At 43.4% G+C, this 21,086-nt stretch overlaps 1 protein-coding gene across 1 annotated transcript in view; it reads left to right on the top strand.

The window, feature by feature from the left end:
- The first annotated feature begins 5,055 nt into the window (after positions 1–5,055).
- Positions 5,056–21,086, top strand: part of LINGO3 (leucine rich repeat and Ig domain containing 3) — a 77,537-nt gene continuing 61,506 nt past the window's right edge. Inside the window, exon 1 of the mRNA XM_088469014.1 lies at positions 5,056–5,164. The gene's annotated coding sequence lies outside the window, so the exon portion shown is untranslated. The remainder of the gene's footprint in view (positions 5,165–21,086) is intronic.

Genomic DNA, 21,086 nt, shown 5'->3' on the forward strand with positions numbered 1-21,086 from the left:
TGGTGGTGTTCACTTTCCATTTGGTTGCTTACTGATACACCCATGCTGCTTTGTCCTGATGATGGTCCAGCTAGGTCCGAAACGTCGACTATGAATTTGTACTTTTATCCTCTACCCATGGTTGGTAATTAAAAGTTTGTAGTTTTTCTACAAAACCTGGTGAGTGCCAATTATAAATATTTTTTTCTATTTATGGACTTTGTCTTTAAATTGAGCACCCCACCCTACTGATGACTTGTATGGAGTGCGGACAATTTGAATTACTACATATATATATATATTTATATATATATATATATATATACACACATACATACATACAGAGAAAGAGAGAGAGAGAGAGAGAAAGGGAGACAGACAGAGAGAGCAGATCACTATAGTCCCTTATCCGGTTTCCATGTCCATGTCTCTTGGTTAATTGTGGTACTTGCTGTGTAGATATTAATTTCTTGTGTGGTAAATGTGAAAAATAACTAAAAAGAAGCTAGTATTAAATATTGCAAGTGGAAAACTCCCTTATATTAGCCCCTCAATAAAGTATCAATCCTAATGCCGCATATCCACTAGGCGATTTAAATGAGCGATTGAACGATTACGACATCGTAATCGTTCAATTGCTCATTACTCATGCATTAATCGTGCACTGTAATGTTGGAAATGACCAGCAATGCGCGCTCACGCTGGTCGTTTCCGACATCAATAACGACAGATCGGGCATGTTTGGGGATGAGGGAGAGTGCCTGCACTGAACGACATATCGTTCAGTGTAGGCACTGCACATTATGACGAACGACTGTACGATTGCAATGTTGTAATCGTACTGTCATTCCTCTATCTGCTAGTGGATACGCATTAGACATTCATGGAATCTTATGTACAAGGATTTAATTTTTCTGAAAGGACTTCCAAGAGATTGCGTCTATAAAAATACTGTTTATTTTTACATTTAATTGGCTTACTAACTAATTGAATGATATAAAAGAAAACAAACACATTGGCCTTTAATGAGGTTGTTAATAACTCCAGGTGTAAAATGAACTTCCTAATTGCATCTGTTCTTCTAATTATGCCAAGGTCTCTGCACTTATCTCATCATTAATTGCATAACTTCATCACAAAGGGGATAATTAACACATGCCTTTTGTATCAAGGGACAGGCAATGAACTGTTTTTGAAATCTCATATGTATATTGTCTCTCTTCATACTGTATGTCAAGGACAACAATCAAATACTAGCACCGCAATAATGCCCAAGGAAAAACATGGGCCTATTGTGCAGATCTGCAAGAATACTGACCAATGGGACAATTTCAAATTTAGGGTATTGACAATGGACGGATCCAGTCATTTAATACCTGGTAACAACTCAGAAGCCTATAAGAGTGGTCAGAAGATGACCAGATATGAAGGCAAATAGTGTTTATCTACTGGCTTCATTTCCAGTATCCCTGGCAATGATCTGATTACATTTCAGTCAATTAATTTTCAGGGACTGAGTTATTTTGGGCCATATATAGCCCAATATGGGGCCAATTAATATGTCAAGTGATAGTGCGCGCGTGGGGGTAATGTCACTGATTTCATTACTAGTGTAATACATATACAATTGTGGTTGCAGAATCCACAGCTAAACAGCCATTTATGGGATGAATATAGAGGAGTATTCCATAGAATTAATGATTAAAACTGGTCTAGAATAAGCTTCATATTCTGTAAAAAAATATTTTGTTATATAAATTGGATCAGCACTAACTGAAAATTTTAGGCCAACAAGTCAAAAATGAATCCACAAAAGAACAATTACAGATAGAAAACTGCTGCAAAACGGCAAGGTAACATTATATTTCTTTTTGGAGCTTTATGACATATTTTAATTTTACTTTGAAATAACGAATTTATTTTTACGAATAAAAATTACTTTTTAAACAGATTTAGTAATTTAGTATGATCACTTTATCAGAATAAGGGCTAAATCCATAACGCATTTACTAACAAATTTAAACAACCTGCTTTCTAAAAAATATGCGATTAATGTCTCTGGAGTGGAGCGATTGATAGCACCTGCATGATCTCCCACATTAGCTCCCTCCATAAACATGTATACATTTTACAGTGTATAACATATCTCAGAGATAGACATTAGACTCTAATGAATGTACAGATGTATCCCCTTTATAGTGAGTTCGCTATCAGGCCTGCCTCTAAGGGAAAAAAGAACCACAAGTAGCACCAAATGCTCTTCTCAATCCTCCATAAAAGCAAAATAATTGCCATAACAGAATAATTTTTGTGTTTGCCTTATCAGATTAATATGCTCCCAACAAATTGCCTGGGATCCTGAAACATATAACTAAATAAGTATGTCAGGTACAGTGAAGTCACCTAAAGGAGGTTAGGTCTTTGGACTATGGGGGTCATTCAGACCCGCTCGCGAGCGGCAGTACGCTCGCAAGCGGGTCGATGTTCCCCACTGCACATGCGCACGACGGAGGGAGCTCCGTCGTGCGCATGCGCGAGACCCGGGGAGCGACGGGCTTTCCATCGCTCCGGGTCTCGCACCAAAGGGGGCGTGCTGTCGATGTTGATTGACAGCACGCCCCCTTTGGTGGGCGTGCCGGGGGCGTGACTGCCAGACGGAGGCGTTCCCATGGGAACACCTACCGTCTGAAGCCGGCCCCACTGACATCACTAGTGATGTCAGTGGGAGTGATTTTGGCTCTGATAGAGCCAAAATCACTCCAGGGCTTGTGGCAGGAAGACCCTACCGCAGGGTCTCCGTCGCAAGTCCGATGGTCGCGATAGTCAAGACCATCGCGATCATCTTTTTGGCCGCTCGCATATGCTGTGGGTGGTCACCCACAGCTATGCGAGCGGCCAGGAGGCCGCTCCATTTTCATGGAGGAGGGCCCTGATTCAGAGCGAGCGCTCTGGTCAGAGCATTCAGCTCTGGATCAGGCCCTATGGACTTACAATATCTAACTGACATCTAGAGAAGAACATGGCAAACTTAATGGGTTTGCACAACTCAGATCACAAATAGGTCTCCTCTTTGGCAACTTTAGGCTGTGGAAGATGTTTGTTATCCCTTTAAGGTAGATTTTCCAGAAACAGCACAGAGAATATGTGTTCCTATGGCTTCTTCTTCGTTGAATATCTTCACAAAGTATAGTCAGATGGGCAGAAAGTGCATGAAGTAGATATCCAGGTACAGTATTAGGTAAATAATGTCTTTAGCACAATGGACTTATTTTAGTACTTAGAGTACTAGGTTTCTTAACCCACTTTTTTAATGATAAATATCGAAATTGTAAACAAATGTGAATTTATTATTTCAATGATAACATTGTCAACATACCATTAAAGGTTATAAATGGGTAATATATATATATATATATATATATATATATATATATATATATATTTGTTGTACAACCTCCTGTGAGTACGCACCCATATACTATTGCAAATGGCAACTATGTGCATCTTAGTTAGTTTATTACAATATATTCCTGTATTTCTGTTTAGAGCTAATAAATGGTTTATTGAAAACTTATCTCAGTTATGAATGCCAACTTTTTTGCACAACAAAATTAGATCATGCTTCAGTTTAGAACAGCGGTGGCCAACCTGTGGGTCTTCCATTGTTCTGATGCAGCTCCCCTACCAGCTCCCCTGACTGACACAGACTGCCTCCTCTGAATGGCGTGCAGCTGTTCAGAGGAGGCACGTCCTTTGTTGCAGCAGTCTGCTCCGCTCTAGAGACATGTATGGGTGATGTGGTGATGCCACGCCGCAAACAGGAGGCGGTGCTCACCTTGTGACTGAACCTGCAGCCACGAGGAGGATGCGGTCGCAGACACCGGAGCCTACCTAGGTGACACAGACAGTCGCAACAGGGTAAGAGCTGTGGGTTTTATTATTTGTTTTTAAATTTAATTGTGAGATGTGGGGGGGCTGGAATGGCCCGTGGACGGGGGGGGGGGGGGGGGCTGGAGTAGCACGAGGGTCTGCTGATGCGACACATGAGGGCCTGCTGGAGTGACATATGAGGGGCTGGAGTGACACTTGAGGGGCTTCTGAAGTGGTGCATGGGGGGTTGCTGGAGTGACACAAATGGGGGTTGCTGGAGTGACACATGGAGGGGCTGAAGTGACACATGAGAGGCTGCTGAAGTGACACGAGGGGGACTGGAGTGACACATGAAGGGCTGGAGTGACACATGGAGGGTTGGAATGACACCAGAGGTGGTTGGATTGTATTATGTGAATCATTTTTTTTTGTGGATGTGGCTTTTTCAGTGTATTTCATGTGGATGTGGCTTTTCCAGTGTATTATTTGTATATAGTATGTGGCTTTTTCAGTGTATTTTGTTGATCTGGATTGTTTCAGTGTATTTTATGTGGGTCTTGTTTTTTCAATGTTTTTTATATTGTTCTGTTTTTTTTCCCCCTTTAATAGTTACCTCCACGGCAATTGTGTGCATGCACTTGTACATGCTCCTACAAGTATCCTACCAGGGGCATGGCCTAGCTGACCACGCCCCTTTTTACATGTGCGCCTTCGCTGAGCGCATGATCTCGGCTCTTTGACATACCTACAGATATTTTTTCGGCTCTTTGCCTCTGACTGGTTGGCCACCCCTGGTTGAGAAGAACCCTATCTGGAAACCAGGTAAGTTAATGGATCAAGGCTATAGCCAAAAGCCATCTATAGCAAATTTGCCTCAACAGTATTGCCTGTAATGTCCCTATAAAGCAACAAGTGTTGAAAATGTCATATAAAAGACCATAAACAAATGAAAGTAATAATTGAGGGAAGGGAAAGGGAATCATGGCTAAGTTAGAGCTAGTGCTAGGAATGAAAGAGAATGAAGCAGCAAGAGATATGGAAGGACAATAGGTAAGAGGGAAAACAGAGAAGGGGAAACAAGCATAGACAATAAGAGAATGAGAGGAGGGAGGGCTGTAGAGGGAGTCAGTGGCTGAGACTCATGCTGCAGCCCAGTGTTTTGTTTGAGCAGCGAGGGAACAGAGTGACTGGGAGGAGAGACACAAAGCTGAGACACTGTGACATACTGTAGCTAACGGATTGGGACGAGAAGAGACACACTCAATCTAACCACGATGGTAAGGAGGGAGAGCAACAGACGGAAGACACCACTACAGTGAGTGTTGGACCTGGAAGTATGTGTGGGAGAATAAGTGCTGGAATGGCATCAGGGCTGCAGGACAGAATGAAAACACTGATAGAGCTACGATATGCATGTGGGAGTCAGTCAATGAATAGCAGAGGAAACTGCAGTGCAGGCTTGAGGTAGAGTGTAAAGATAGGTTTAGAGGGTCAATACTTAAACAGTGGGGTGCTGCAGTGTAATGTGCTATAGAGGAGTATGGCAGTGTACTAACAGAAGAGACTGCAGGATTTATCAATGGCACATCAGGAAGTAGAGAGAAGCATTTTCACATACAGAAAATAAAAATGGATTTCTTCAATTAACCTTTATGGGACATCATCTAAGCCCATAACAGATTAAAACAGATAACAAGCAATTTATAGAGCCCTGTAAGCAAAAAATGATTTTCCAGGTGTACTATAATATGTGTGTGTAGAGAATGTGTACATGGCGTGTTGCATGTCTGAGTATGTGAGCACAGGTGTACTATAATATGTGTGTGTAGAGAATGTGTGCATGGCGTGTTGTGTGTCTGAGTATGTGAGCACAGGTGTACTATAATATGTCTGTGTAGAGAATGTGTGCATGGCGTGTTGTATGTCTGAGTATGTGAGCACAGGTGTACTATAATATGTGTGTGTAGAGAATGTGTGCATGGCGTGTTGTGTGTCTGAGTATGTGAGCACAGGTGTACTATAATATGTGTGTGTAGAGAATGTGTGCATGGCGTGTTGTGTGTCTGAGTATGTGAGCACAGGTGTACTATAATATGTCTGTGTAGAGAATGTGTGCATGGCATGTTGTATGTCTGAGTATGTGAGCACAGGTGTACTATAATATGTGTGTGTAGAGAATGTGTGCATGGCGTGTTGTGTGTCTGAGTATGTGAGCACAGGTGTACTATAATATGTGTGTGTAGAGAATGTGTGCATGGCGTGTTGTGTGTCTGAGTATGTGAGCACAGGTGTACTATAATATGTATGTGTAGAGAATGTGTGCATGGCATGTTGTGTGACTGAGTATGTGAGTACAGGTGTACTATAATATGTGTGTGTAAAGAATATGTGCATGGCGTGTTGTGTGTCTGAGTATGTGTGCACAGGTGTACTATAATGTGTATGTAGAAAATGTGTGCATGGCGTGTTGTGTGTTTGAGTATGTGAGCACAGGTGTACTATAATATGTGTGTGTAAAGAATATGTGCATGGCGTGTTGTGTGTCTGAGTATGTGTGCACAGGTGTACTATAATGTGTATGTAGAAAATGTGTGCATGGCGTGTTGTGTGTTTGAGTATGTGAGCACAGGTGTACTATAATATGTGTGTGTGTAGAGAATGTGTGCATGACGTGTTGTGTGTCTGAGTATGTGAGCACAGGTGTACTATAATATGTGTATGTAAAGAATGTGTGCATGGCGTGTTGTGTGTCTGAGTATGTGAGCACAGGTGTACTATAATATGTGTATGTAGAGAATGTGTGCATGGCGTGTTGTGTGTTTGAGTATGTGAGCACAGGTGTACTATAATATGTGTGTGTAAAGAATGTGTGCATGGCGTGTTGTGTGTCTGAGTATGTGAGCATAGGTACAATATAATATGTGTGTGTAGAGAATTTGCAAGGTGTGTTGTGTGTCTGAGAATGTGAGCACAGGTGTACTATAATATGTGTGTGTATGTGTAGAGAATGTGTGCATGATGTGTAGTGTGTCTGAGTATGTGAGCACAGGTGTACTATAATATGTGTGTGTAGAGAATGTGTGCATGGCGTGTTGCATGTCTGAGTATGTGAGCACAGGAGTACTATAATATGTATGTGTAGAGAATGTGTGCATGATGTGTTGTGTGTCTGAGTATGTGAGCACAGGTGTACTATAATATGTGTATGTAACGAATGTGTGCATGGCGTGTTGTGTGTCTGAGTATGTGAGCACAGTTGTACTATAATATGTGTGTGTAGAGAATGTGTGCATGGCGTGTTGCATGTCTGAGTATGTGAGCACAGGAGTACTATAATATGTGTGTGTAGAGAATGTGTGCATGGTGTGTTGTGTGTCTGAGTATGTGAGCACAGGTGTACTATAATATGTGTGTGTAGAGAATGTGTGCATGGCGTGTTGTGTGTCTGAGTATGTGAGCACAGGTGTACTATAATATGTGTGTGTAGAGAATGTGTGCATGGCGTGTTGTATGTCTGAGTATGTGAGCACAGGTGTACTATAATATGTGTGTGTAGAGAATGTGTGCATGGTGTGTTGTGTGTCTGAGTATGTGAGCACAGGTGTACTATAATATGTGTGTGTAGAGAATGTGTGCATGGCGTGTTGCATGTCTGAGTATGTGAACACAGGTGCACTATAATGTGTGTGTGTAGAGAATGTGTGCATGGCGTGTGGTGTGTCTGAGTATGTGAGCACAGGTGTACTATAATATGTCTGTGTAGAGAATGTGTGCATGGCGTGTTGTGTGTCTGAGTATGTGAGCCCAGGAGTACTATAATGTGTGTGTAGAGAATGTGTGCATGGCGTGTTGTGTGTCTGAGTATGTGAGCACAGGAGTACTATAATATGTGTGTGTAGAGAATGTGTGCATGGCGTGTTGTGTGTCTGAGTATGTGAGCACAGGTGTACTATAATATGTGTGTGTAGAGAATGTGTGCATGGCGTGTTGTGTGTCTGAGTATGTGAGCACAGGTGTATTATAATACGTGTGTGTAGAGAATGTGTGCATGGCGTGTTGTGTGTCTGAGTATGTGAGCACAGGTGTACTATAATATGTATGTGTAGAGAATGTGTGCATGGCGTGTTGTGTGTCTGAGTATGTGAGCACGGGTGTACTATAATATGTGTGTGTAGAGAATGTGTGCATGGCGTGTTGTGTGTCTGAGTATGTGAGCACAGGTGTATTATAATATGTGTGTGTAGAGAATGTGTGCATGGCGTGTTGTGTGTCTGAGTATGTGAGCACAGGTGTACTATAATATGTGTGTGTAGAGAATGTGTGCATGGCGTGTTGTGTGTCTGAGTATGTGAGCACACCTTTGTTGAATTGAATGTTTACAAAATTGTGTTTGCACTTTTTTACAAATGTTTAAAGGACTGGTACAGCTATGTATCTTTTTGATCCTTACATATACACAAGACTTTGTATTTATACATTGCTCTTTGTTCACGCTTACACATAATCACACACTTATTGTCAATAAAAACATACAACAGCTTACTGAAAACAATGCATGATACATTTTCCTAGCTTCACAGCAAAAACATGAAACATTAATATACTACACATGCTGCCTTTTTATTTAACAAATTCCAAGCTATTCAAAGTATTTTGCACTGTAAACAGAACATAAGCACACTGCTAATAACAAATTACAATATGTCATGCTGACAGTCAATACATTACATCACACGCAGCCTCCTTATAACAGTATGTCATTCTCTGTTTGATAAGAGGATATTACATGTTATATCTGATATTATTAGAATATCACCCTCACAGATGGTTAGTGAAACTAAGGTTGGTATGTCACATGCATGACCTATTTATGCATATTTACACTGACAAGCATTTGACAAGGTTCTTAAGTCACATTATGCACTGCACATGAATCATAAAGGTTTTATTCTAAGTCACAGAACACATAATCACACCACACATAAAAGAACAATCAAACATTATATACTGTACCTGGGGATTTATATTTAATAGATGACTATATACTGTACAGCAGGGTAGCCAAAAGCCAGATATCCAGATCCATAAAACAGAAGTTGTGGCCTCTGTACATTTGCAGAGTAATTACATGTAAAATGACTTGGGAACAAATGCGAGGGCAGCTAATAACAGCATACTGAACTCACACAGCCTGCCGTGACAATATATGACATCCAGCATTCAGTTATTCACAGTGCTTTCCATCTTGGTTGTGTCAGCTGCATTGAAATGAGTGAATGAGTGTTTCTCATATTTCCATACTGCTGTGGATCAATTTCTTATAAAATGTTCTGATAATATCTGCCACCTTCCTTTATGTGTATTCTGCCAATAACATGGAACGTCTACTCAGAGACGTAACTAGACTTTTTGGTGCCCTGTGCCAGAAAGAGCATTGGTACCCCCCGTCCATTTTTTAAATAGGGACGTAAGATAGTGCAACTGAAAAAGGGCCATGGCTTCATGGAGAAGGGCCAGGGAAGAGATAGAGGTACTCCTGGGGCAGCCAGGAGATGCTGGGGATAAAATCAGAGGAAGCTACAAGTGAGAATGATAACGCCCCCTGCCCTGCGGTGCCCTGTGCCATGGCACAGGTCGCACTACCCTAGTTACGGCTTCTGCTGCACTTATCTGATCTGCCTTTCTATCTGTGCCCTAAATAAAAAGAACTTCCACTTGTTTGATATTATTAAATTATATGCTTTCATGTGGAAAGCACCTCAAATTGCCAATATACTTTTAAGTCCAATGTGCTATTGTACAACACTGTGTACTAAGGTTTTCTTAGTCAGTAGCTTTTGTCTGTGCACATGTGTACCACAAGTGATAGTATATCATCCACTCAGTCTGCTCTTATGTGTACTGACAGAGGAGGGGAGGAAGTGTCCGCGGTGCTGAGAGGTTCAACAGGATTGTACAGCAACAGAAATGCAAAGTTTTCTTATTGCTTGGAAATGTATTCATGTACTAAGGATATCGCTGCAAGTGTTACACGTTTAGAGCTCTTTGGAAGAGAGATAAATGTAGACTATGGAATGTCTTTTCAGTGGAGGCCAATGAAGTAATACTTAAATATGTTCTGATTTTTATTGTTTTTAATTCATCAGTCAAATTGTAGGATATACCTTAAATAATAAAATCATTTAATGCGAATCATAAACAATATAACCATGAATATGGTCTCTTTCAAGCCTCGGGGCCATATTCAATTAGGGAGCGAAAAGTCTGTGCTGGACTTTTCGCTCCACATCGGAGGTTTTCCGGGGATAAAGTATCGGACGCGTGCCCGCTTTATCCCCGTATTCAATTAGGAATGTGCGAAAACAGGAGCTGGCGGAAAGGTAGGTTTCGCAAAAAATGGGAATTTTCGGGAATTGTCCCTGAGACCCCCCTAAAGATGTCCAGACATTGGGGATCACTATTGGCTGCTGAAGGGAAGTCGGGTTTTTAAATAGCCGCGGCAGGTGCTTTTTTGTGCCTGTGAAGAATAGCACTTAGGGTTTTTTTTGCAAAAAAAATATGCCCATCAAATTTGGGGTACATGAAAAATGGGGCAAGCATATTTTTAAGTCCCTAAAGTGCATTTTGAGAATTCTTCAAAAATTCACCTGCTGCTACCACCCGCATTCTTTAAAACACCTGCCGCATACTTGGGAACCCCCCGGAATTAATTTGGCTATTTAAAAACTTGTTTCCCATATTTTATTTTTTTTTACCCCAAAATTAAAATAATTTTTTGGGGTGTCCCTATTTTTTAACTTTTTTTGACACAGTTCGTTTTTAGGGGCTATTCCCACGGGTGCAGGCTATTTTTTTAATAGCCTGCACTCCTAAACCCCAATTCTGCCCTTTTTTTCGCCATGTAAAACATGGTGAAAACTTATCCCTGTTTTTTTTCAAAGATTTTTCACACCAGCGAAAACTCTTTGACATTGAATACGGGGATAATTGAAACATGCGAAAATGACGTCATCGGCGATTCCGACTTTTCGCAGCCTAATTGAATACAGCCCTTGGTGTTTTTTGCTGTGGCAGTAATGCCTTTTTGTGGTTTCAAATATAAAATGCATTATTTACAATATACTACTTCATACCAAGACATTCACAAGTGTAAAGATTTAATAAAGAACATAGAGTGCCAGGTGGAGGCCATTAAGTAAATGGAAAAGCTGGGGATCATAAAGGAGGCTCCATGTTCTATAGCATGGAAACCGGATTGTAAATGGTATAGATCATATTCTGCTTCTACTTTCTCTCTTGTGTAGGGCATTTATAGGTCTCTTTTATACAGTGAGAATCATTAAATAAAAATGTTCACAATAACTCAGCAAAATGATCAGGAAAAGTGGAAGTAAAGAACATAGAAAATGTTTACCTTATTTGGGATCTAAACAAATGTACGGTGCAGAGGTTGTAGCCTCAGCAAACATCAGGTGATATGAATCCAAATACCAGGTATTGGTTTAAATGGTACACTTCAGCATTATTATAAATACCATATATCATCAATGTATCTCAACAATAATAAAAACATTATTAATAGATTCACATAAAATGAGTAAAATCATGGCGGTATATGTTATTTCTGTGGGATGGGGGAGGGGATAGATCTCGTGCCCACAATGATTAATGTTTTTACATTATAAAAAAAAATAGAAGATCAGCTTATCTGTGGTGAAGGATAAAACTATCCTCCTTTAAAGGGACTTAGGGCCTGATTCAGAGCCGGACGCTCTGACCAGAGCACTCGCTCTTAATCAGGGCCCTCCTCCATTAAAATTGAGCGTCCTCCTGGACGCTCGTATAGCTGTGGGTGACCACCCACAGCATATACGAGCGTCCAAAAAGATGGTCACGATGGTCTTGACCATCGGACTTGCGACGGAAACCCTGCAGTAGGGTTTCCCAGCCACAAGCCCTGGAGTGATTTCGGCTCTATCAGAGCCAAAATCACTCCCACTGACATCACTAGTGATGTCAGTGGGGCCGGCTTCAGATGGTAGGCGTTCCCATGGGAACGCCTCCGTCTGGCAGACACGCCCCTGCCACGCCCACCAAAGGGGGCATGCTGTCAGTCACCATCGACAGCACGCCCCCTTTGGTGCGAGACCCGGAGCGACAGCTTGGCTGTCGCAGTCCGGGTCTCGCGCATGTGAACGACGTAGCTCCCTCCGTCGTGCGCATGCGCAGTGGGGAACATCGACCCACTTGCGAGCGTACCGCCGCTTGCGAGTGGGTCTGAATGACCCCCTTAACCCCATTGTGCATAAATCTTTTAATTGTGTCTTATTTGAAGTCTAAGGATTGAGTGTGTGAAATATTCTTCTTATAAGACTTTACCCATCGTTTTTATGGAAATAGTAAATCTGCAGACATTATAAGTAAACTAGATCTGACAAATTATTAAAGTTCACATTGTCTACAATAAAAGACTTATTTGTCTGTCTGACCCATAGGATAGCGCACATCCCCATTGTGCTTCTTGGTGGTCATGTAGGCAGGTGCTTTGTACTAGGTCTGTAGTACAAATGTTGAAAAAGGAAAAAACTAAAATCAGTCACCAGCCATCACATGTGGATCACCCACTTACCTAATTATATTCAATTGTTTTCACCCGCAGCTGTAGTAATGGGCGCCCGTGAATGTAACAGCGGGCACCTGAGATTGTGTAGATATCAGTGCAATCTATTTTAGCATGTAGAGTTACCTAAGTTGGGAACAGCTGGATTATTGTGCAGTCATCAGAAAGTCTCATCCCACAAAGAAAATGCCAGTTGGATGGATTAACACATGCACACACTCAGACATGGGAAGATAGGCGTATAACATGACTTTTGCTCTGGGTTTCCACTGAATTTTTAGATCACCATTTGGCAAGGCACCTACTGGAATTACATTTGCATTTTCTAACACTACTAAAAACGGCAGGGTATATGCATATCAAGCTCCAACAAGTCTTTGAAGCTCACTTAGAACCCACTGTAAGTTACCTTATACATACTGGGGATAGATTTGGATGTGTTCCAAAATATGGTACCAATGTTGTGGGAATAGTGACGCTAAAAATAATATTTTCTACTGTTATATCCATCTACTGTGTTTTCTATTTAAATGTGTTATACTGCAGTACAACACATACAGTATAGCGTGTGTAAGCTTTTAATGTCTTTAAGCTTTTAATGTCTTTAAAATACAGGACATTTCGTAATGACCTTTTCATTTCTGTCCCCAAAGCTACACTGACAGTTTCCTTCCCTATAGATCTGTCTCCTTCTATAGCCTTCTTCTTCCTCCTTTGTGTATAATGCAACTGACATTAACGCTGATGTCAGGAAGATGATGCCAAGAAATCAGAGAATAGAGACACATCAAAGTAACTAAAATAAGAACAACAAAAATAAAGATTTATGGTAATCATATATAATTTCCCGAAAATAAGTATCATCTCTCTCTCTCTCTCTCTCTCTCTCTCTCTCTCTCTCTCTCTCTCTCTCTCTCTCTCTCTCTCTCTCTGTCTATCTATCTATATCTATCTGTATCTCAAGGCAGAATAATTGTTATTTGAATTCAAACCCATTGCTCACGTAGAGGAATATTTTCCTGATTTTCACTTGTGAATTTTAGTTAATATGTTATTAACTAAAATTCACAAGTGAAAATCAAGAAATTAGTCAAATCAATATAGCAGATGTATTACACACACTGAGCATTCCAATTATATTACACTGTACAAGTCATGGTATCAGTGATATACCATACATACATTGACTGCATTGAATCATTTTTATAATCAGCTAGTCAACCTCAGACACCCATGTGCCAGTCTCTCGCTGCTGCTGCTGCACAAAGTGAACCAACTCCCCTTTTCTCTTTCATCCACTAGGGGACACTGGAGGTGCTTACGCTGGGGTATAGAGGCGTGGATAACTGTAGCTGGCACTTTAAATAATTTAGAAGTGTGAAGCTCCTCCCCCTCTATGCCCCACCAGCCCTCAGTTTAGAAAATGTGCCCTTGGAGCTGGTCACAACCTGCTGTGCTCCAGCAAGCCACATAATTTATTTCTTTTATTTCATATATATTTTATTTTTAGTTTTTCTTTCTTATTTTAAGACATCTTTTACATATTTTTTCTTACTGGCACCCTGTTAACCTCCTGGGTTACAGGAAGGAGTGTGCAGTGCTTAACCAAAAGCATCTGACAGCTCCTTAATGCCGCACTCAGCACACACACCACAGCTGCCTTCATGTAAGTGCTGTTCAGAACGGAGGAAACGGAGCCGTCCGGAGAGGGAGCGCAGTGAGTATGAATCACATGCACATCCCCCGCCTCCTGTCCCGCGGCCAGCGCTGGCTTCAGAGAGCGCGATAGCGCTGCTCATTGATTACACTGACTCCCCTCTCCCCGCTGATGAGCGCGGCTAGCGGCTCCTACTCAGCGGGGCTTGCACAGGGGGGAGATGATCCTGCAGGCGGGGACAGCCATTTTCCGGCCCTTAGGGCATAAAGAAAGGGGGCGGAGCCTAACAGCGCGGGCTCCCTGTCTCAATAGAGCAGGCTCCCTGTCTAGATAACGCGGCAGCGGCTGTGTGCACAGCGTGGCTGCCGTGTTTAACCTGTTTTAAAGACTGCATCTCTCCACTACAGGTGTATGCAGTATATACAGAAGGCTGATTATCCTGACTACATCCCTAGCAAGAGGTTGTGAGTAACACTGGGGTGTTTGGCAGGGAATCTAATCTGTGGGAAAGAGTGGGGAGTGCCTCTTCCTCTGTGTCCCAAACCAGCCTTCTGTTTTATTTCTAATTTAATTTCTGTCCCTCTGTGTCTGGGTGACTGTGTGTATCCATGTCAAACAGAACAAAAGCGGCTCAAAAGATGTTTGTCTGTTCTAAGTGTAACAACAAACTATCCAAGCCGCATGCTGCTGGGTCCACGTTATGTGATGCTTGTATAGCAATAGATCCACCTATGGCTATTACTGCCTCACCTGCTCCCCCATGGGCCGCTGACATGGTAGGAGTAATGACGGATTTAACGTCTGAGTTAGCTGAGGCATGTAAGTCTCAACCTCCCTGGCTGGCGGGGCTAACCAAGTCTCTAGACACCCTGGTACAGGTTATGGGTACAGTGGTGCCTGCACCCTCCACCTCCTACCAAAGACCCACACAAAAGCGTACTCTGGCGACTGTTCTCCAATCAGAAGAGTCGGACGAAGAAGTCCTCGCTACGGAGGAAACAGAAGGGGAATTGGAGGAAGCGTTACAGGACGCTTCCCCTCAAGAATTAGAGTACACATCTCCCGGGGTGGAATCTCTAATTTTGGCGGTCAGAAAAGTTCTGAATCTACCTGAGGATGTAATACCTGCATCCCAGGAGTGTGAATTATTTCATGAACAACCAAAGAGCTCTGCGGTTTTTCCGTTCTCACAGCAACTTCAACAGCAGCTCTCAGTGGCCTGGAAGCAACCGGATAAACGGTTCCAAATTCCGCGCCGGTTTACGTCTAGCTATCCTTTTCCATCATCCATGATGGAAAAGTGGGAAACACCCCCTCCAGTAGATGCGTCAGTCTCCCGTCTCTCTAAGAGGCACTCCCAGTAGTCGGGAGCTACAGTACTAAAAGATCCTTTGGATCGTAAATTGGAGACAACGCTAAGATCTATTTATAATGCAGCAGGTGCTCAACTTAGGCCCACCCTTGTTACTACTTGGGTTAACAAAGCGGTGGTTTGCTGGGCTGACCAGTTCATTACCGGTACGCCTACTAGCAGAACATATCCGTGAGTCTGCAGTTTACCTGGGAGAAGCGTCAAAAGATATCAGTCAGATTAGTGCTTGCATATCTGCTTCTGCTATTTCGGGCCGCAGAGCCCTCTGGTTGCGCGCCATTCAATGGCGACAGGCTGTTTGGCCTGGAATTAGACAAATGGATATCTCAAGCCACAGGGGGGTAAGTCTTCCTTCCTCCCGTCGGTTGCTCCGGCTCCCAGAAGACCTTACAATGGACCTTCGTTTCATTCCTTTCGTGCGCCACATTCCTTTCGTGGTAGAGCCAGAGGTACTCCCACGCAACATAGAGGTGGCAGAGGTAGAGGTCGTCCACACCCTGTTGCACGTAGACCAGAGCCTAAACCAGCGGAAAAGCAGGTGGCATGACGGTCTTCCATCCCACCTGGGACCTCCTGCAGTGGGAGCCCGCCTGCAAAACTTTCAACAGGTTTGGAACCAGACCTCTACAGAACCGTGGATCCGCAGACTTAATTTCCATGGGGTACCGAATAGACTTCGAAGTCCCCCCTCCACCTCGGTTCTTCACCACAAGTATGCCAGTGCCTGCAAGCAAGGCCTAGGTTTTATAGGAGGCTATCCAGTCTCTAGTAGTATCATCTGTACTAGTTCCGGTTCCGGAGCATCAGAGAGGTTTGGGGTTTTACTCGATCCTGTTTGTAGTACCAAAACCAGATGGCTCGGTCAGGCCCATCTTAAACCTCAAGTCTTTGAACCTGTATCTGAAGATTTATCACTTCAAAATGGAGTCTCTGCAGTCAGTCATAGCGAGCTTGGAACCAGGGGAGTTCCTATTATCCCTGGATATCAAGGATGCATATCTCCATGTCCCCATTTGGGAACCTCACCAGGCTTTTCTGCGTTTCGCCATATTGAAGGATCATTATCAGTTTCGGGCGTTGCCGTTCGGGTTATCCTCGGCTCCCCGTGTCTTCACCAAACTCATGTCAGTCATGATCGCTCTCCTTCGGTCATCAGGAGTGAACATTGGCCCTCATTCAGAGCCGCTCGCTAGCGGCAGTACGCTCGTTCCGAGCGATGTTCGCACATCTGCGCATGTGTACGGGTTTTAGTACGCATGCGCGAACCAGTCAGTGCGGCCGAAAATCGTTTGTACGCTATATAGCGAGTGCCAGCTATTTTGAGTGACAGAATGAGGCGTATGTGGGTGGTAACAGGGGAAGGTGTTTGAAAACGGGGGAGTGGAATTCGAATGCAGGCGTGCTTAAAGGTCAAAACGGGCGTTTTAAGGGAGTGCATAATTAATACAGCAGCGTCATTGACCACGTCATTTGTTTTTTTTTAACTCAGAACTGCTCGCAAAATAGCGGTTGAAAAAACCAACCACAAGAATAGCGAGCAGTTCATACATTGTATGATGTACTCGATTAATCTAATAAATAGCGGACATGACGTATGGTGCGAGCGGCCAGGGGGCGTTTTTATCAAAAAAACGAGCGTATGTTTTGCTCGCTCGTTCAGACTTAGAGGTGTGAACAGACTGCAATGTGCGAACGGATCATTTGAATAGCCACCCCTTGTTTTTGAACGAACGACCGCAAATAGCGAACGGCTCTGAATGAGGGCCATAATCCCTTATTTGGACAACCTGTTATTCAAGGCTCCATCGGTATCTCTTCTATCAAATCAGGCATTACTGACATATCAGACCCTAATCCAACACGGTTGGATAATCAACTTCAAGAAATCAAATCTCAATCCGTCCCAGAAACTTCTGTTTCTGGGCATGATCTTGGATACGGCCTCACAACGGGTTTTTCTTCCAATAGACAAGGCCCGGGATATCTGGTTGTTAGTTCAGCTGGTCCTCAGAACAAGGAAGGTGTCCCTGCTTCTTTGTCTGCGTCTCTTGGGGAAGATGATAGCAGCTTTCGAGGCACTACAGTTCGGCCGGTTCCACTCCAGGGTGTTTCAGCTGGACCTGCTAGCACAGGGGTCAGGGTCTCATCTGCTTCTTCATCGACAGATCCGTTTGAGCCCGGTTACCAGAGTGGCCCTTCTTTGGTGGACACAATCCAACAATCTGTTAGCAGGCAGAAGATTCGGAGTGTGGGACTGGATCATCTTACCAACGGATGCCAGCCTTCGAAGGATGGGGAGCAGTAGTCCTCGATTATCACTTTCAGGGTCGATGGTCCCCTCTAGAACAGAAGTGGCCCATAAATGTGTTGGAACTCAGAGCGATTTACAATGCTCTGATAGAGGCAACAGACTTTCTAAAGGCTCGTCCGGTAAGAGTTCAGTCCGACAACGCGACGGCCGTCGCTTACATCAACCGCCAAGGAGGGACTCGGAGTCGCATGGCTATGCGGGAAGTAACTCAGATCCTTCGGTGGGCCGAAAAACAGTCAGTAATCCTGTCGGCGGTATTCATCCCGGGTGTGGACAACTGGGAAGCAGATTACCTGAGTCGACAGGATATGCATCCCAGGGAATGGAAGCTTCATCCAGAGGTGTTCAACGCGCTGATACGTCGATGGGGATGTCCTCAGGTGGACCTCATGGCGTCGCAATTGAATTGTCAGCTCCCAGTATACGTCTCAAGAACTCGGGATCCGCAGGCGGAAGCGGTAGACGCCCTGACAAGTCCGTGGATCTACGACTTCGTTTACCTTTTTCCTCTGATTCCGCTTCTTCCTCGTCTTCTAAAAAGGATAAAACAAAATCAGCCTCTGTAATTCTCGAAGCTCCGAACTGGCCTCAGAGAAGTTGGTTTCGCGGACCTTCGGTCCCTATTGTCAGACGATCCGTGGCCCCTTCCTTTACGCCCGGATCTTCTACAACAGGGTCCATTCGTACACCCCAACTTAGCGCAACTGCGTTTAACGGGGTGGCTCTTGAAACCGATATCCTAAGACGCAGGGGCATCCCAGGTGCGGTTATTCCCACCATGCTACGCGCCAGGAAGCCAGTTTCGGCTACGCATTATCATCGCATCTGGCGTGCTTATATCTCATGGTGTTCCAGTCGGGGTCTTCCGTCTAGAATTTTTCGGTTGTCCCGCTTTTTGCTTTTCCTTCAGATGGGTCTGGATTCTGGCCTTCGGCTGGGAACTCTAAAGGTGGAGGTTTCTGCCCTTCTATTTTCTTTCAAAGAAAATTGGCCCTCATTCCTGAGGTGCAGACGTTTCTTCAAGGGGTCTTGCGCGTGCTGCCTCCTTTTGTACCTCCGATAGCTCCCTGGGACCTAAACTTAGTGCTTCTGTTTCTTCAGTCGCCCATGTTTGAACCTTTGGAGGAGGTCGATCTTAAGTACTTGTCTTGGAAGACTGTCCTCCTCCTGGCTCTCGCTTCGGCTCGTAGAGTTTAGTTATTGGGTACTCTGTCCTGTACGCCACCTTACCTTGTGTTTCATGCTGATAGGACAGAACTCCGGACGGTAGCCACCTTCCTTCCCAAGGTTGCGTCGGCTTTTCATATCAATCACCCTATTGTGGTACCGTCGTTGCTGGAGGACTCTGGTGGATCTTCTACCTTGGATGTGGTTAGAGCTCTCCGCATCTATGTTGCCAGGCCAGCGTCCCTCGTAAGTCTGAGTCGCTTTTTGTCCTCTATGATGCTGTTCGGAGGGGTTTGCCGGCATCTAAGCAGACTTTGGCACGTTGGATCCAGCTGACTATTCATCAGGCTTATGATAGTGCTGACCGTCGGCCTCCTTCGTCCATTTCGGCTCATTCCACACGTTCTGTGGGTGCATCATGGGCGGTCGGTAGAGGAGCCTCCACGTCACAATTGTGCCGTGCGGCTACTTGGTCTTCAATTCACACGTTTGTCAGATTTTACAAATTTGATACGTTTGCTACTTCGGCATCCCGTTTTGGCCGCCTTGTTCTGCAGGCGCCGCAGAGCGCTCCCGCCCGTGGGGAAAACTTTGGGACGTCCCCAGCGTAAGCACCTCCAGTGTCCCCTAGTGGATGAAAGAGAAAATGGGATTTTGGTACCTACCGGTAAATCCTTTTCTCTGATTCCACAAGGGACACTGGACGCCCACCTCTGCGCTCTTAGCCTGCCCGTTTGGCTCGTTCCGTATGTTGGATGCTTCTGTCATGTGTGTTCTTCTCTCCTTTTTTTTGTTTTCTCCGCTTGTTCTCCATCTCCTCTCGGTTTTCATTTTCTAAACTGAGGGCTGGTGGGGCATAGAGGGGGAGGAGCTTCACACTTCTAAATTATTTAAAGTGCGAGCTCCAGTTATCCACGCCTCTATACCCCAGCATAAGCACCTCCAGTGTCCCCTGTGGAATTAGAGAAAAGGATTTACCGGTAGGTACCAAAATCCCATTTTAACATTTTTCCCTGAAATTATGGTTGGATAATTAGAGGGTTATGCATGGCTGGATGCATTTACTCCATATCCCACTGCATTTAAATACTAATTATGCTCTGCTCTATCAGGTGCATCGTATGATGCATCCAGCTCTACAAACACTAGCATATGTGCCCGGCTTCCTCAAAAGCAACAAGGTGTGTATACTTACACAGCACAGTAATATAAAGAAAGCATAGAGATGTGGCATAATAGTGTCAGTACTAAATGCAAACAGCACATTACCCTATTTGTACACAATAAAACAAAAATGGATATATAAAATATATGCAACTGTGAATATTGTCTTGACAGTGTAATAAATAAATTGGAAAATCACATTTGCTATATAAAGTATAGTTAAATTCAAGCACAAATATCAATTACAAATTAAATTAAATTAAGTGAAATTAAATAATATACAAACATCTGTAAATTTTCCTGTTAAAAACGGAATCTTCTTTCCTACTGCAGTTCAAATGAAAATGTCAATTAAGTAATGCAAATAGACATCCGTGACTTCATATAATATACACTAATGAATTAAACAACTGGAGCCAATCCGCGGTGGCTAGATAAGACTAAGATAATAAGATATTCATCATTGAATATCACTTCACCAGTCCTTCAGCACCCACAAGGGATACGGCTCCCAGCAGCAAGTATATATGCGTCTGCATCCAGGTCTACCTCAGTGACAATTATGTGAACACATCTTTCCTGTACTTCGATTACACTAACCCATCCCTTCCTTCCCATTCCACTTCTCCCGTGTAGGGCGTGACAAAATCTACATATAGCTGTATACATATGCATTATTAGTGCACAAACAAATCTCCAACAATACATCAGCCCTTAAACATTCGAGGGATTGAACAAACCCCCCATTGTACCAGATGCCTTTTATTGGAAGCAATTTTTGTCTACTAGAAAATGAAAACAAAAAAAACTGTGGTAGGTGTCATTGACGTAACAAGCATGGTATGCCACTTGATGCCAACCACAGCTGTTGTTAATAGCCATACTATAGTATATCTTGATACCATGCTTCAGACTGATAAGCTAAAGAGTCATGTACTGAAATTGG

Source organism: Taudactylus pleione, unplaced genomic scaffold (assembly GCF_031769625.1).
Source record: "Taudactylus pleione unplaced genomic scaffold, aTauple2 ptg000087l, whole genome shotgun sequence".
Taxonomy (NCBI): Eukaryota; Metazoa; Chordata; class Amphibia; order Anura; family Myobatrachidae; genus Taudactylus; species Taudactylus pleione.